A 16269-nucleotide genomic window follows, 5' to 3' on the forward strand; every position below is an offset into this window, starting at 1 on the left:
CTCACCTCATTAGCCGTACCGCTTATCCTTATTAGGGTCGCGGGGGGCTGGAGCCCATCCCAGCCATCTCCAGGCAGTGGGCAGGGGACACCCTGAACTGGTTGCCAGCCAATCGCAGGGCACACAGGGACAGAACTGCTAGACATAATATATCAAATTTATTTGGGTCGGAAATCGTGCGCACTACCTGCTGGACGAATCGGTAACCACTTAGTAGGATTCTGAATTAAATAAATACAATTTAAAGCAATTTCTCTATTCGCTGCATACAAGTGCACCCGTAAACCATGGTCAATGAGATAGGAGTTTAATGCAAAAAAAAAAAATCCGCTCATCATCTAATTATAATTACTATTAAAACACAGAAGAGGAGGTACTTTAAGATTGAATATATTTTTTTGTTGATTGGATGGACTTTGATCATTTCATGATCTTGTCACAGGCCAGAAACAGAGACAGGACCCAATAGCGTTCGTTTTACTCAGTTTTATTGAGAAAGAGAGCAGTGCTTGCTTCCACGATCCGATAGGTAGCTGATGGCAGGAACCAAGTGTGGCACTTCCGTGTCGAGCAAGGATGGTAGTAGGCGGCAGGAAAGCTGGTATATAACCGGGACAGGGGAGCAAGGGCGGTAACGAGTCCAGAAAAAAGGTCGGCAACAAGTATCAGGCAGGAAACAGGGCAAAACAGGTCGATGGTCGGGACAGAAGAGCAGGGCAGAAACAGGTCCAGAAACAGGTCCAGAAACAGGTCCACAAACAGGTCCACAAACAGGTCGGCAACAGGTAAGGGTCAGGAGAAAACAGGGCAGGAGTTTATCAGAGGGTATGGAGCTTGCCTAGCAAAAGCGTAGGTTCGTAGGACGGTCTGACAGCTTCCTCTTGGAAGCCGGGGGTTTAAAAAGGGTCAATGAACCAATCAGCGCTCAGGGCTGTTCGCACCAATCAGCAATCATGACAGAACTGATTGGTTGTTTTGAAAAAAATCAATAAATATGACGTTGCTGCAGTTAATCAGTACTTATGTCATATTTTCCCCAAGTAGTTTGTCACTTTCACTCAAGTAAGTATTTGGACGACTACTTTTTTTTTTTTACTTTTTACTTGAGGAACATTATTCTGAAGTAACAGTACTTTTACTTGAGTACAATTTTTGGCTGCTCCACCCACCTCTGCTTCCTTGTTACCGTGAGTTCTTTTTGAAGTTCGAAGAAAAACCTACCTGTTGTTTTCATCCAAAACTGCTTCATCTCACCCCTTAGCACCACAATTGCAGATTAAAAGAATAAAATAAATACATGCCATCACATTTGAATCGATCTGCAATTACCACATCCAAAGGAATTCATTCACGCACCGAGGAGAACATGTGTGAAAATGGATCGTAATTGTCATATGCAAGTGCAACTTACTACCGCAAACATGGACTTACCCCTCGCAGTCGCTCGTGTTTACTGTAAAAGCAAAGCAATTATCCCCTGTGAATACCATTAACGAGGACTCAGGGCTCTAGCATTAGTACATGTATTCCTTTCCTGTTCACTTTTTTTTCACACTGTGCGCACTTTCACTTACCGCCGTTGATTGTGTATGAGAAGCAGTTTGGCATGAAACCTAGTAGGAAGCTCTATCAACTAAATGACCATCTCTTTTTTTTATATTATCAAACTGAATCCCTGCTGTGTAAATTACCCAACACAAGCGTGTCTATCAACGCAGTGGACTAAGCACAGTGGCAGTCATTGTTATCCCGCAATAAATTGAGAGTCGGGCGGTGCACTAAACCAGTATTCCTTTGTTCAATCAATTTTATATATATATTTTTTCACCGGTTTTCACGAGCTTCCATTTATACGCTCAAAGGCAGTGTAGCGACTAGATCGTTTCCTGGAACGCAATTACATTACTCTGTATTTGGTACTGTAACGTGTATTTGTTGCCATTACAACATAGCAGGTCTCTCTGCTACTTAGTAGCGTTAAATAAGTTTGGTGTGTTTATATTTACCTAACAGAATACACTTACAGTGGCGCTGTCTCAGTATGAAGCTGCTGAATTTTCCCTCATGGAGCTATTCTCACTACATGATATACTAAAATCAAAACCATATTTGCAACTGTAAAAGAAAATATTAAATATTTGTATACGAATATATGGATGTGTGTTACCAGTAACAAATACAGTAATAGGGAGTGTGTGGGGTGGGCCACTGGCTTATAGTCAAGTCATGTTTATTTCCACTGAGGTTGCAGATCAAATCTCAGGGGGAAGAGCATTCCATTGCACCGGGGCCTGGATGGAGAAGGCTCTTGAACCTGTGGATATCTTCTTGGCTCTTGGGATTACTAGTAGACCAGCATTTTCAGAGCGAAGGCTCCCAACAGTAACATAGGGGGGAAGTAAACCTCAAAGTTATGAAGGAGCAAGTCCATGCATGATTTTGTATACCTTAAACCTTAAAATCACATTTTAAGCTAACAAGGAGCCAATGCAGGTTAGCTAAAATCAAGAACAACAAAATCACTGGGGCAAGCATGAGCACATTATTTACAGTAAAAGTGTGCTGGAGTTTGGTCTTTTGATTTATGAAATTATTTTTGCACTACACCCTGCCAGAAGAAAAAAAGAAAACGTTTTTAGCAATACCCACAAATGGAGAAGAAGATCTTCAAGTGATTTCAAGGCCAGCGACAAAATACATATGGAGTATCCCAGAAAAAAACACTTTATTTAATGGTATAATACAAAAATGCTACTACAGAAATAGTACGACAGAAATACAAAAACAAACATTGCACAGAAATATTAAAACAGAAATATAACAACATACAACAACAGCAATACTACAAACAAATAGTGATTTAAAACCTAAAAATCTACTATAGAAATACTAGTGGAAAAACTCCAGTAATACTAGAGAAATACTATGGAGATACGATAAAATACCACTGCAAAAACACTTCTAAAATACTACTATGGAAATAATATAAAATAACACTGCAGAAATTTAACAAAAATGCTAAAAAAATATATAAAACTACAGTCATACTACAAAACTAAATATGAAATATTTGTGCTTAAAAGAAGGACCAAATATAATACGTGTTTGTATTGTGGGCGTTCCAAAACCAATTTGAGGAAACTAGTCCATCAAAAAATATAAGAAATAAACAATGTAGATGTTTGCATGTGTAATTGTTCAAATATGAAAAAATGGGATAGGTCTCCAGAATCGGCTGTTTGGCCAAATTCTTAACCCAATGCGACCCACAACTCCAAATAGTTGCCTAGACCTGGGCCAGCGCCTCATTGTTGTTTGTGGTCAATAAAATACCACATATATGACTAGCTTGGTGCAGGAAGTCTAATTTAAATTTTAATCATGAAATCAATGGAGCAGAGATAGTTCTAATTTGTTTTTACCTTCCCAGTGGGCAGTGTAATAGAGTGAACATGGGGATCTGAATTAAAGTTAGGTCTGACATAACACAGCAAGGCGGAATGGTCAGCAAAAATACACATATGCACAATGTTTAAGTTATTCTGTAGCGTTTGCTTATAAACCCCTGAGAAACACATGTCCAGTGTTCCCCACACTTTATGAAGTCTCTGGAGGGCCACCAGGGTCTAATTCCTCCCGCCATAGTCTCAAACTTGTATTGTTAAAAAATAAATTATGTTTTTAAATATATATATATATAAATGCGAAGTTAACCAAAATAACGCTTGCACCCTTTTTTGTCATCTCAGTCACATTTGGTAAATTGGTTGATTAGATTTCTCATTTAATAAATGATTGCAAACGCCTATCTGTCCATCAGAGAACTCAAACTCAATTTACTTGGAGGCCTCTGGAGCTAGGGTCCATGTGAGATTGGGCCAGATTGGGTTTTCCACAAGGAAAGCTTTGCTAAAACATTCGACTTTTCTCATGTAACTTGTGTAAAATTTGCTGTGCAAATTGAGGTCTATGTAAAAAAAAAGAAGAATTAGGGTGAAAATATAAACCAAACAATGTGAAAACTAGAAATGAATCTGTTGTTTGATTGGGCTTTACTTTAATTAAAGGGATGTTGTGTATTATTTGACCACTAGATGTTGCTGTATTGTCAAGTCAAGTACGTTTATATGTTTAGAGCTTAATCACAAAAAGTCTTAAAGGGCTGCGCAGACGACAGACTATTACAGACTACAGACTATTATTGCACCATCTCCTGATCTAAAACCTACATGAGGGCAAGGAAAAACTAAAAACCTCAGCATGATGAAAATGAAGAAACCTTGAAAAAAGGGACCGCACGTGAGGTAATCTCCCTTCCAGGATGATCAGGCTGCAATGGATGTTGCAATACACAAACGTAAAACATAGATCATTCATGGACTGAAGCGTGAGCTTCTTATACCGTTTCATAGATTTCTGATTGGAGGGTAGAATAAAACACGTGCACATAGGCGCATTCTTATTGGTTTGGACTGGAATCACATATTCAAATGCATTGTATAATGTTGGTTGTTAGATGGCGTGTGCGTATAATAAATGATACATCACAGCAGTTTATTGTTTGAAAATAGATGGGAGTCTTGAGAAAATTACCAGTGGCCTCCAAATTGTAGAGACAAAGTTTCTTTGGCTTGGGAAGCTTATGCTCTTGTCCTTGGGTTGTATAGGTTAGCCGAAAGGAGTTCTGTGCACTTGTTTGATAATAAATAGGGAGCCCACCAGTCGCCTCCAAATTGTAGAGAAAGTTCCTTTGGCTTGGGAAGCTTATGCTCTTGATCTTGGAGGGGCTTGCTCCAGAAAACAACTCAAAAGCGCAACTTCACAATTATTGAGTAAATGCAAATGCATGAAATTGAAAGTAAAAGCATAGAATATAGTATAAAAGGCACACTTAGATCATCATTCCCTTAAATGAGTTTTCACTTTTTTTTCTTATAGGCAAAAATAACCTTATACATCGACATGACTCAATTACATTAGGCCATCAAGGAGTCCATTTTTCACTACTTGCTGAAGTTCACAACACGTGAAACTAAAGTAAAATTTGTATGTACTTAATGCAAATTCGTCAAGTTTTATATACGTGTACATGTTAAAGCGCAACGATATTGACGTAAAGTAGAGAATAGGCGAGGTGATTGACCAATCAGAACGCAGAACGCAAGGCACAAGGAATATCGACGAAAAGTAAACCATGGCAAGTTCTGTTCCCTCTAAGCTGCGCGCGTGCGCAATATAGCCAGTTGACAAAATTCAGGGCTCAAAATTGCTAATTAAGAAGCGAATTAAGTCAAAGTTACAGTGCATGAAGGTTCCCCTGACGCTGAGTTCTAAATGTGGTATTTGAAGTCAAGGTCGAAGTAGAACGAAGTTGAGTAAAGACGGTAGAGTTTTTCGAGAACCGGCTTCTTCGGCTCGGCTCACTAAAAGGAACCGGCTCTTTCGGGTCCTAAACGGCCCTTCAGGTTGTTTTGGCTTCTTTCATCCCTACACGACCAAATATTGTGTAAAATTATGCACAAAATGACTTAAAGGAAAGGGGAATAGAACAAAAAAAGAAAAAATACCAAAGTGAAAAAGAAGTGAAAAGCTGAGAAAAAAAAGAAACAAAAGGAAGAGGAAAAAGAAGGAAAAATTCAGAAAAAAAAGCCAGAAAAAAAGAAAAGAAAGAAACAAAGGAAAAAAAAGTAAATAGAGAACAAAAAGAAAAAAGTAACAGCTAGGAAAAATAAACCCAATGAGATTTTTTATAAAGGGATTAAAAAAATGGAAAAAAACAGGGAAAAAGAAGAAAAAGTTTGTGTTGCATTCAAATAATTTCCAATTATACCAAGTCAATCTTGTTGCCAACGTTGTACTTCCACTAAAAAAATGTGATTAAATACAGTTGTGTATCGTGCCAATGACTAAATAAGCCCCCAAAAATGTTAGTATAATGCGACGAAAGATACCAGGAAAAAAACGAAATGGAAATCTTGTGAAAGAATTGTTGTAAAAACAAATGACATTTGTAGGCCGTAAGACCTTTGCAATAATACGTTAGTCAATTAATTCAAAAGTGAAAACTTTTTTGCATTGACAGAAACTAAGCAAAATGTAACTTGATGTCAAGTTTTGGACAGGTTTGATAATGACTTAGTTGCCACACTTGGGATTGCTGTTGCTCACTGTTGTTTCAAACGTTGCTCACTGACTTTGTGAGAACGCTCAGACCCGTGGAAAATTAGAGGGAACATTGATGGCAAGGAATTAGAGTACCATATTTTTCGCACTATAAGGCACACCGGGTTATAGGGTGCACCCCCCAAAAATAGATTTTGGTCCTATATTTTCCATACATAAGCCGCAGCGGATTATAAGGCGCTACAATGGGAACGTGGACAAAACAGTCAGATAGTTTAGTCAAACTTATTACCCCCTTAACATTCCGAAAGCTTGCAAAGAAGCAAATACATGTCTCAGACATGTACGGAAACAGTGTCTGTACGATGTCACCAATCACTCAAATGCATCGTTCCGAATATCATTCTGAAGGTTAAAGTCTTGGGATTCAAGAAATACCAAACATTTCTTAGTTTCCATTTTATTTTTTGCTGGCAACTGTGTGGACAGCAAAGTAAAAATTTTATTGTGCAGGGAAACGGGGTTCTTTACCGTGCATAAGACAATAAACACTTGTAATTGAATTTAGTTTAAAAATAGACTCATCACAGAAACATCAGGATTGTTCTAAAACAAGATACCGGGAAAACATAAAGCCGCATAGCTCACCTAAGTTCTCTTGCAGCCATCACGTTCAATAATGATACGTAACCATGGTCTTCTTACAACCATGAGTGTAGTAAATCCAGGAGAGTAAAATATTTACAAATACAGAATAGTAAAAAATGTTTTCTCTATGCCGTAGTGCAACCCAATGTGTGATTCACATTCATCTTTTTTGGCCAATTGCAGGCTTTGCTTCGCCCCTTTAGCCTATGCGAGCCTGTGATTGATAAAAAGGATCCGCCCCCTTTACCTCCGAATAACTTTAGCCAATAGTGACTGATTTAAATGATGATTGACACATTGGTTAGGAAATGAAACGCCGGTATATAAATCCCAGCATACACCGCGGTATACTTCGCCTTCGGGGGGAAATCTAGTCGGCGGCTGCTTGCCTTAGTTGCAAGACTTTGCGACTTAATATTGATCCATATATAAGGCGCACTGTATTATAAGGCGCATGGTCAGCTTTTGAAAAAAATAAAAGCTTTTAGGTGCGCCTTATAGTGTGGAAAATACGGTACACTAATAATCTCTTTTGTGAAGCATAACCTGAATCTCCGCGCCACACCTCTGTAACATCCCACACATAAGTGGCAGCAGCATGCAAGCTCACTCCACATGCACACAGCTTTTTCATTTCCAGGATCAATACACGTCAGCGGGAAACCCTTGTACTAGCTCTAGGGGGATCATACGTTTACTAGCCCTGCTTCCTTGACAGAAACGCACACACAAGAACATGTACCCATGCATATACTCGCACCGATTTCATGTTGCACTTCAGCACACAAACGGTTGCCTTGCTTTGCTTACCATATTCCCAGAATTCAAATCGATCCAATGATTTTTCTGCAATTCTTTTTATCGACTTTCAGCATTTCAAGTCCAGCCACAAGCCTTTAATGCACTTATCTAAAAAAAAAACACAATTTACATTTACAGCCACAGGTTAGATGCCGAATATACGCAAAGAATTGCTTTACCCAGCGGTGGGCCGTCAGGGCCTGCAAGCCTTGTATGCCGGCCTGAAAAATATCTGATTCATGTGATGTCCATGATATAATACAACAGCTCGGTAGCCCAGATGGTAGGACGCCCGCTCCGAGACTGGGAGGTCGCTGGTTCAAGCCTCGGCCGAGTCATACCTAAGACTTACAACATTGGTACTCATTGCCTCCCTGCTTGGTGCTCGGCATTAAGGGTTGGAATTGGGGGGTTTGGTCACCTAATGACTCCCAACACAGCAGTTGGGTCTAAAAATGGCGGCGCCCTGTTTGGCTGTGGCTACATCGGCTCGCTACAGTTTAACTGTATCGACATTTCGTTCTGTGTGCATGGTTACAAAGAATGACAATAAAAGTAAATTATTCTTCTACATTTGGTTCATGAATAGTTCCTAATTGTTTGTCAGCTTCCTTTCAGTGCCTCTGCGTGGTTGTGGTACTTAACGAAGTGTGCCTTTGTATTAAGACATTCAAACAATCATATTTGGGCCTTTAGTTGTTGCTAGGCTAAGAGCTAAGAAACCTACCCTGAGGCCTTCACAAAAAATCCTGAAGGCCATGTACCGTAACATCAGTGTTTGAGAAAGCGGTTGGTTTAGCCCATGGGTGGGCAATTATTTTGAGGTGCCGGCTATATTTGGGTTAAAAAAAAATAAAAATTAATCGGCTAAGGGGCCGATCCTGGAGAGACATTTTTTCTCATATAGGAATAAATATACATGCAGACATCTACAGGTTATATTTATTTTGGTTTTCTACTATTTTAATTATATCAATTTAATTTCACAATTAAAGCAAAATCACACATGTAGTCCCTGTTTTAAGCACTGAATTTGGAACTTAGTTTTGTAGTATGACTGTAGTTTCAAATTATAGTATTTTTATAGAATTACTGTAGTTTAATTGTTGTAATATTTTGTAGAATCCCTGCAGTAGTATTTTTGTAGTATTCCCATAGGAGTATTTTTGTGGTGTTTTGGTAATATTTTTGTACCATTACTGTAGTTTTATTTTGTAGTATATCTGCTGTATTATTTTGTAGTATTTTCATAGTAGTATTTTTGCATTATTTTTGTTGTTTATATATTGTATTTTAAAAAAAATTTCATTGCAGAACTGCCAGAGCTCCACCAAATCCAGGCCCGTTTCTTTTTGTGTGACTTTTTTAAAATTAGTATTATCCACCCGTCGCTGTTCTTCTTTGTCTATGTTTATACAGTCTTGTTTGGCTTGGATTTAGTTTATTTGTAAAATACTTGTAAAAGTTGTGGCACAACAGCTGAATGATTTATGTCTGAAAATAATCTGTTTGATTTAATGGAGTCTGGACTTAGGGCTAATCACTTAGATAGCCCTGGTTAAGGTAACTAACTATCTTCTCCTGGCAATGGACTCTTCATCACTGTTGCTGCTGCAAGACCTTAGTGCTGCCTTCGACACTGACTACCATAATATCTTACTAAATCGGCTCGGAAAATGGATTGGTATCTCAGGAACTGTCCTCTCATGGTTCAGATGCTACCTCTTAGATAGGATGCATTTTGTTAGTGAAATGACCTCTTAGCCCTTTAGTGGTACCTGTGGGGTTCAGCAGGGCTCAGTACTTGGTCCCTTCTTTCCAGCATTTACGCGCACCCGTTAGGTGATATTATTTGCAAGTTTCCATTGTTATGCAGATGAAACTTAACTGTATCTTCCAATGGAGGAATCTGCCTCACGTAATTGTTCAAATCTAGAAGCCTGCCTCACTGAGATACAAAGATGGATGTCACTTTACTTCTTGCGCCTCAACCCTAAAAAGGCGGGAATGTTAATCATTGATCTATTTAAATGTTGTGAGTTATTCTTAAAAACTGCTCTGAACATCGACAAATACGATCGCCCATAGTGACACGATCAAAAATCTAGGTGTCCCATTTGACCCTTAATTGTCCTTCCAGTTACATGTTAAGAATATTACTAGAATAATTTTTTTCCATCTTCATAACATTGCAAATATTCACCCTATGCTGTCCAAGTCGGATGCTGAAATGATAATTCATGCGTTTGTTACCTCCCATCTCAATCACTGTAATGTACAAATCTCTGGTCTCCCGAAGTCTAGCATCAAGAGCCTGCAGCTGGTACAAAATGCTGCAGTGAAGCTTTTAAGACAAGAACGTTTGATCCCTTTACCCCAATTTCGGCTGACCTGCCCTGGTTCCCTGGCAGTTTAAGATGGGATTTTAAGGTATTATAGAAAATTATTCATGGACTTGCCCCCTCATATCTCTTGGATTTGATTTCCCCCTCTGTCCCTGTTCAGAGCGTTTGCTTGGAAAATGCTGGTCTGCTCGTGATCCCAAGAGCCAAGAAGAAATCTGCAGGTTCGAGAGCATTCTCCATTCAGACCCCGGTGCTGTAGAATGATCTGCTCTCTGAGATTCGATTTGCAACCTCAGTGGAATTTATTTAATTCTAAGCTTAAAACACACTCATATTCTATAGCTTCTGAGATCTTACAGTATGTTGACAATGTATTGTTTGTATTGTATGCTCTTACAACATCCATTACAGCCTGGTTACCCTGGAAAAGGGGATACCTCATTTCCGGCCCATTCTCAAGGTTTTTTAATTTCCTCATGCTGAGATTTTTAAGTTTTTCCTTGTCCTCGTCGAGGTTTTAGATCAGGGGATGATGTAATAATAGTCTGTAGTCTGTACAGCCCTTTGACACTTAATCTGATGAAAGGCTATAAAAATAAACCTGCCTAGACTATCCTGACTTGCAAAAGACAGACTTTATGTGTCAAGCGTACACGCTGAAGGGTCCTCTGCGTCCCCTCCATTTCCGTCTTGCGCAGTCTGCGTTTCGGCTCCCCGACTGGATTACACTTGGCGGTGTCGGGACCCAGAAAAATGACCCGGCCAAAATTACTTTGTACTCACAAATAAAATAGGCAATTTAATTTCCAAGAGCTGTCTAATAGAGCCAGTTCGTTCGTGAAGGACACATCACTTATTCAGACAGGATCTAAAGGCCTAGGTGTAAAATCCACATCCCACCAATGAATTTACATCACATATTTTCCTGTTCATTGCTGGCTGGGTGACAAAGTGTGAAAAGAGAAGCTATAAAGCCAACAAGGGCATCATATTTTACTCCGTGAAATAACATTTAGGGGAGAGGGAGTGTATCCGTTTCCGATTTATTACATTGATGTCACATTCAAGTTCCCTTCCCTGTCAGCTAAAGCTGCCAAAATTTTAGAAAAATAATAACTGTGAAGGACACTTCAAGTCATCCACTGCCAGCGAGTTGCTCAGTCTCTCTCTCGCTCTCCCTCCCTCTGTCACACAGACACATTATCACAGTATCCTTGTACAGTACTTCTTACCTTAGCAAAAGGCCCTTTCTGGCCCCTTACCCTAACTTTAGCCATTACAACTGATTTCCTAAACCTGAAGTGTACAACTTTTTTATCTGAGGACCATCTAAAAAAATTTAAAAAATGGACACTGATTTTCTTTTTTAAACATCATTTACAGAGCAGTGCGGCGGCGCACTTATAATGTCAGTGTGAATAGTCATTTGAAACTTGATAGTTACTTTTAGAGTAACACGCTACTCTTGGGTGTCGGAAATTTGGGGAGGGTAACACAATTACTTTTTTAAATGAAGTAATTGGTAACTGTAACTAATTACTTTTTTTATAGTAAGACACCTAACACTGTCAAGCAGTAACCGATAGCCTTCTTTTATTTGAGAAAATACTGTATGGCTTCCGGCAGCATGGTGGATGAGTGGCAGCAAGACGTCCGTGGCACAGCTCTGCGGTCACGGGATTAAATCCAGCTACCAACCTTCCAGTGCAGAGTTTGCATGTTCTCCCCATGCCTGCGTGGGTTTCCTCCGGGCACTTCGGTTTCTTCCCACATTCCAAAGACATGAGCGAGTAAGTTGTCTCTTGTTGTGTTCCCTCTGACTGGCTGGCAACCGGTTCAGGGTGTCCCCTGCCCACGACTCGAAGATAGCTGGGATGGGCTCCAGCAACCCCGCGACCCTACTGAGGATAACCGGTGCAAACAATGGATGGATGGATGGATGCCTTCCCTGTTTCTTTTAGCTTGCGCTCGCCTCGCAGGTAAATCGCTCACTCACGCAAAATGAGCACATTGTGCATTGTCTTCCCAGTAGTAGCAACACACGTGGCCCCATTTCTATTGCTTTAATTCAAAAATAATGGAACAATCCCTGCACCATGTGCCAATGACGCGGGGGCGTTTGTAAGAATGAGAAGAAAAAATTCATTTTCGACTTCTTTTAAAATCCTGTATAAAGAATGGTACACCAGAGAGAAACAACAAATCTTTATATAAATATGTGTGATTGTGTAGGAGGGAGTCATGAATTAATATGCAACATGTATGCTGCAGGCAAAACTGTGTGGACATGTGTCAACAAGGGGCTTATTGTTGTTTTTATTTGATGTTTTTGTGTTTTTTTTTGTTTCGGTTTGCTTGTTTTTGCCAGTGGCATTGTGCTACCTGAATGTGACTAATGTGATGAGCACATGGTGGGTGAGGAGGGTTTGATTCTTCGCCCATGGAATTTTTAATTGTTATTTTAATCATCACTCCCGTCCACTAAAGCAATATTTCTTTTGACGGCTCCTAATAAATATAGTCCTTTAAAAGTGTGCATTTTTTGCGTGTTTGTGCAACTGTGTGCAATTACACTGCGAGCATCAAAACAAGAAAAAATCTAGTGCTGCAACAACGAATCAGCAAAATCGATTAAAATTGATAATTAAAAGCGTTGGCAACTGATGAGATCATCCTTTGGTTGTATCACGTGATTTATGAGCCACCAATAACGTAAAATCTGTGCAAATTAGAGTGCACACAATTTGTTTGCGACGTTGGGAATTGTAGTACCGCTTTGGTCCAGCAGTGGGTGCCAAGACCGTTTTTATACAAAAGCTATGTTAAATTCATTATATACTACATTTTGAACATTGCATCATTTGCAAACGAAATTGACATGAAAGTTTTAACTTTATATGGTTTGACTGTTCCATCATGAAACAAAGTTAATAATTTTTAAGGGATCAGACAGAACCACAAAGAAAAACAATCAGAAAATAAGTATAAATAAATAGAGTAAAAAGAAAACTAATAATAATGACATGTTTAACTCTACCAAAGGGGAAAATTCTTCTTCTATACCATTTTCATATTGGCATTATTTATCATATTCCAAAATTAACCCCCCCCAAACTTTGTTGATAACATTTTGAAAAGTGGGTTTGTTTACATATATGATTATTATTTTTTTTGTGGATAAAAAATCTTCTCAAATTTAAATGTATTGCTCTTTTTTACGTTTCGCAATGTCAGAAAATTATCAAACAATGTCAAGACATGTGTAGTCAATACAGTGGGACCTCGCTACATCCCGCGTCAACGTTCGCTAATTCAGAGCTTCTGACTGATACTGGTTGAATGTGAGGTTGGGAAGGGGGGTGTTAGCTTGCATTTGCGCATCAAAGTTTGCCGTGACAACTCCACCACAGGGGTCCGCCCCTCCGAGGGGACCGTAACTGAGAGCTGGTACACGTCTTACCTCGCAAGGGCAGTCTGAATTTGGCCAGCCAGAAGGCAAGAGGGCCTATCCTAAGTCTCAGCTCAACAAGGAGCCAGAGAATCTTGCCAAGTCAGCAGCCAAGCTTCATCAAACTAGCGACCAAACCAGCAGGACAAAGCCAATGACCTCAGGGAAGCCTCAAGCCACCAGCAGTCAACACTTAAACAATCTGCATCCTGCGGTCCTCGTCTTAACAGGGTCTCAACCCTACCAGGATTCCTCATCGCTCTACAGCCGAGGACATACGGACTGGCCCGTCATCTTCATCAAAGCAGAACTTTGCAGAACATCTTGTGGTTGCTAGGTGGTTGACATAAAACTTTATCAAAATACATCCATCCATTCATCCATTATCAGCACCGCTTATCCTCAGAGGGGTCACGGGGGTGCTGGAGCCCATCCCAGCCATCCTCAGGCAGTGGGCAGGGGACACCCTGAACAGGTTGCCAGCCAGTCGCAGGGCACACAGGGACAGACAACTCGCTCGCTCATCCACACCTAGGGACAATTTGGACTGGCCAATTAACCCGATAATACATGTTTTTGGAATGTGGGAGGAAACCGGAGTGCCCGGAGGAAACCCACGCAAGCACGGGGAGAACATGCAAACTCCACACAGGAAGGCTGGTAGCTGGATTTGAACCGATGACCTCAGAACTGTGCTGCACACGCGCTAACCACTGCCCCACCGTGCTGCCATTATCAAAATACAATGACGTAATAATCAAGCCAATGTTGTTGTCAATCCACATGGTGCCAGTTTGAGTTCCCAACTTCTAGTTGTCTATATTTTATGTTCTTCTTTTCTATTTTCTAGTGTTTTTTCTTCTATTTAAGCTTCTTCAGTAGAGGATTAGTAAAAGAAAAGTCCATAAATCCAAGAGTGTGTGTGTCTTGATTAAAGTATATTGAACTATCAAAAATGATAAAAAGAACTTACCTAAAGTGTGTGAAGCCACCCTCAGAATAACTCAACAAGGTTTTTCATCCGTTTCCCTGACATCATGATCTAAAAACGTATGTGGTGCTCCAAAAAGGTGAGACGAGTTTTGAAAAGAAAAAACTCGGCTCTTGAATTCAATTGGTCAATTAATTGTTTGTTAAAATAATTTGTTTATCACCCATATTCGTTACATTTGTTTTGTATGATAAGTCCAAATTTAATATGATCTGTGGACAAGGTGGTTGGCAAAATAGCATTTTACATATTTGCAGGTGTATAGCATACATCTCTCATTCATCTCATTAGCTGTACCGCTTATCCTCATTAGGGTCGCGGGGTATAGCATACATTTCTATGCATTATCCAGTTAATTAAAAAAACTATTATACTTTTAAAAATTGTTTTATATCATAAAGCACAAAACAAAATATTCAATTGTCAATCCGTCCAAAACTTTAATATTTGAATGAATAGGAGGGGAATTAGAAATCCGATTAATCGATAATCAAAGATAATAGACTGATCCATCGATTATGAAATTAATCGTTAGTTGCCGCCCTAAAAAAATCTAAATTTCAAACATTACTTTCTGTGTTGATGTGATATTCAGCGAATCGCGAAGGACAACACGAAATGAATCCAAAGGCAGAAAGCCAGTGATTGAAATCAGACCATCATCAAAGCCATCAATGGTGATTTTCATCATGACTTGTTTGCTCAATTACTCCAAACGGAAGAGAATCCAATTGTTGCATGCCGTAAACACGATTTTTGAGGAATGAAAAAAAATGTCATTTTCAGTAATATTTTTGATCAAAAACTGTCACGACCAGAACGGAAACAGGACCCACTTGTGTGACGTTTATAACAAGAATTATTGAAAGAGAGAGGAAGGGCTGCGCCCACAATGTTCGCTGGACATGGGAAGCAAGTCGCTCTCGTACTCGAATTGTGATCCGAACATGGAAGTGGATCTTCCGTAGCGAGCGATGGCGGTGTCAGGGGCGGAAAACTAGTCGGTAGCCAGGACTGGGAGATCAATCAGAGTCGGAAACGAGTCGTAAGCCAGAACGTGAGAGCAGACGTTGTCGGGATCAAAAACGGGTCGTAAGTTGGGACGGGAGAGCAGACGTGTTCGGAATCAAAACGGGTAGTAGCCGGAAACAAACGGGAGCAAAAACGGGACAGGCTGGAGTCAGGATCGAAAAAAGGCTTGCCGTGTAAAAACAGAGGTTCCTAGACGGACCGACAACAGGGGATTGACAGGACAGGGTTCAAATAGTGACAGGCAGCCAATCAGATGAGCGGGCACAGCTGAGTCACATCAGTAATCATGACATAGTACAGTGGTATGTTGAACATGCAAATCAGTGTTCTTGCAGAGAAATTATGCAATAATTCATAAATAAAAAATAAAACAATTTCAAAAATAGTTACATAAAAAAACTAAACTAAAAACTACACGGGATCACTAGTTCAGCAAAATCATGTTTTACAAAAATATTCTTTCTAAATGTAAGCTTTTCAAAAAGACATACACCTAGACCCCAAAGAATGATTTGTGATGTCTGTACGAATTTTCTGTTGTAACTTTTTGAATTATAATTATAATAATTAGCTTTTTATTTAATTTCCACATTGTTAACCAACAACTTCCACAAGAAAAAGGGCCAGGAATGAATAAATGTGATCAATTTTAGCGAGAGGCTTCAGGAACACAATAGTATTCAACATGAACGCTTCGAAAGGCACAACAGGACTAAAGATTTGTACTGCATGTCGTTAATCTTGTTTTTGTCAATACCGGTGTCACATTGTTAGCTTTTATTCTTCAAGTCATGCATCATAACATAAATTCAATTCAGTCTGCTGATAGTGCACCGTTTGCTCTGTGCGCAATTGTCTTACATGTCATCTTTCTTAAGAGT

The sequence above is a fragment of the Urocampus carinirostris genome, chromosome 10 (genome assembly GCF_059441175.1).
Source record: "Urocampus carinirostris isolate Australia breed hairy pipefish chromosome 10, RoL_Ucar_1.0, whole genome shotgun sequence".
NCBI lineage: Eukaryota > Metazoa > Chordata > Actinopteri > Syngnathiformes > Syngnathidae > Urocampus > Urocampus carinirostris.